Consider the following 2,752-nt stretch of genomic DNA (forward strand, 5'->3'; position numbering starts at 1 on the left):
AATTCAGTGGCATTAATTACAACCACAATGTAGTACAACAGTCCCACTATTTCCAAAACCCTTCCTCGCCCAAGCAGAAACCCTTTACGTGTTAAGCAATAACTCCCCATTCCCTCCTGCCGGCTGGAGTCCATTTGCTGTTTCTACCAGTTGCCTATTCTACATATTTCATGTAAATGGAGTCATGCAGCGTTTATCCTTTTGTATTTGTCCTTCTCACTTAATGTAATGTTTTCGATATTCATCCATGTTGTAGGATATTTTAGAACTCCATTCCTTTTGTGGCTGAATAATATTGCATTGAATGCATACACCACATTTTATTTATCTGTTCGTCAGTTGATGGACACTTGGCTTATTTCCACTCTTTCCATATTGTGAATAATGCTGCAATGAACATTGGAGTACGTTTAAGTTCCTGTTTTCACTTCTTTCAGTTGTATACCTAAGAGCAGAATTGTGGGATTATATGAAGATGCTACGTTTAGATTTGGAGGAGCTGCCAAACTGTTTTCCATGGTAACTGCACCATTTTACATTCCCACCAGCAATGCGCATAGGTTCCAATTTCTCCACATCTTCACCAACATTTGTTATTGTCTGTCTTTATGATTATAGTTATCTTCATGCATGTGAGGTGGTTTCTTGTTGTAGTTTTGATTTCTTTGATGACTAATGATGTTGAGCATCCTTTCATGTGCTCATTGGCCAATTGTATATCTTCTTAGGAGAAATGTCTATTTAAATCTTTTGCCCATTTTTAGTTGGGCTGTTTGTCCTTTTGTCATTGAGTTGTAGGAGTTCTTTATGTATTCTGGATATTAATCCCTTATCAGACATACAATTTGCAGATATTTTCTCCCACTGTCGTTTCACTCTCTTGGTAGCGTCCTTTGATGCCCAAAAGTTTTGCCTCCCTCTTATAAGGATCCTGTGATTACACCTAATAATCCAAGATAATCTCACTATCTCAAGATCCTTAATTTAATCACATCTGCAAAGTCTGTCCCTTTTGCCACGTAAGGTAATGTATTCACAGGGTCTGAGGCTAGGAGGTGGACATCTTTGGGGGACCCAATATTCCGTCTACCACGATTCATTTCAAAATGTCTACAAAGTCAGAAATTGTGAATGTATTTGTGCAAAAAGTTGTAAGCAAGCAACTGTGAAAGAAAGCAACCTGCCTTGTGTGCAGCTGTCATTTAGGGCTTCTGCCCTGAATCCCCGTTTCACCCTGCGCTGGGTTACTTAACTTCTCTGGGCTACTGAACTTCTCTGTTCATTCTTCAGATGAGACCAATTGTCCTTCCTCTTTTCCTCCTGTGGGTCTTAAGGGTGAGCGAGGAGTAGACCCAGTTGGGGCTTTTTTGTCATCTGCATGAACAGAAGTCCTAAATATAAAAGTCACTTTAGGGAACATCAAGAAAACTGGAGCACAGTGAGTGCCTAAATGCAAGCCAACAAATAAGGTTTATGTTTGGATCTGTATCAGGAGGAAAACTAACAGACCTAAGAAGATTAATGAGACCATGTCTCGGAAAACCTTTGAGCTCTTTGGAGGAAAAGTGCTTTGTAAATGCAAGCATTTCTACACCCCTCCTCACCATTTTTTCCCCACGAGCGGCTGCGGTGCTTTTTATTCCTCGTACCTATCACAGCAGCCTGTAATTATTGGAAGTAATAATTGTGCTTGGGTGGAAAGGTGGCAGAGGGCAAAGATACCTTGGTAAGAACATAGGACCAAATGCTGGATTAACATCAGGGGAGGGCCTGACCCACGAAGTCACAGAATCTGAAAAGACAGCTCTTTTCCTAAGTTCCCAAAGCCTTCAAAATAAGTGTATGTACATTAGATAGAGTAATTTCACTAATAGGAATCTAGCCTAAAGAAATGCTGAGAAACACAGGCTGGGATATAAACCAAAGATGTTTGTCATCATTATTTGTAATTGAGAAAGACTGGAAACAACCTAAATGTTGCTTCCAACAGTTAGAAATAGGTAAATGACGTCATGAAACACCACGTAGATTATGCAGCCGTTCAACACGTCGATGAATAATTTTTAACGATGTTAGGAAAGGAGTCTAATCAAGTGTAACAGAAAAAAGCAAGACTGATTTCAATAGGAGCTGTGTTCTCAGCAACGTAAGGTACTGATAGGTAGGAAAAAGGAAAACAGAAAACAAGGAATGCACTAGATGTTGCCACCTGTTATTTCTGCTTGGTGGAATTCTGGTTGTGAGTCCAGTGACCCAGGGAGGCTGGGTTCTTTTGCTTACTGGGTTGCCATTTCCTGGGGATGAGGCTAACATGTTGGGTTGTTTTTTGATATTTGCGTTGCTTTGAGGAAGGATCAGAGAACTGAAGTATTAAAACAAAATTTAGGAGAAAACCATAGCTAACGAGTGCTGAGATTTACTGCTATAGGTGTTGTTTTTGAAATTTCCTTTAAAGGTGGTGAGAATGGAAATGAAGATAACAAAACATAGTTTCTCTGCCTCCTTGCTATAAATTTAGCTATTTCCGATAAGTTAAACAAAACATCTTTGATGGGCCTTGTGCTAACGCTGTATTCAGCAGAACCTCCTCGGTCATTTCCATACTGTATGGGCTGAATTGTGTCCCCCCCTTCCTCCAAATTCATGTATTGAAGCCCTAACCCCCAAAATTTCAGAATGTGACTGTATTTGGAGATAGGGCCTTTAAAGAGGTAATTTAGGCAAAATTGGGAAATATGGATGGGCCCTAATC

The sequence above is a fragment of the Leucopleurus acutus genome (genome assembly GCF_964270905.1).
Source record: "Leucopleurus acutus genome assembly, chromosome: 1".
NCBI classification, from domain to species: domain Eukaryota; kingdom Metazoa; phylum Chordata; class Mammalia; order Artiodactyla; family Delphinidae; genus Leucopleurus; species Leucopleurus acutus.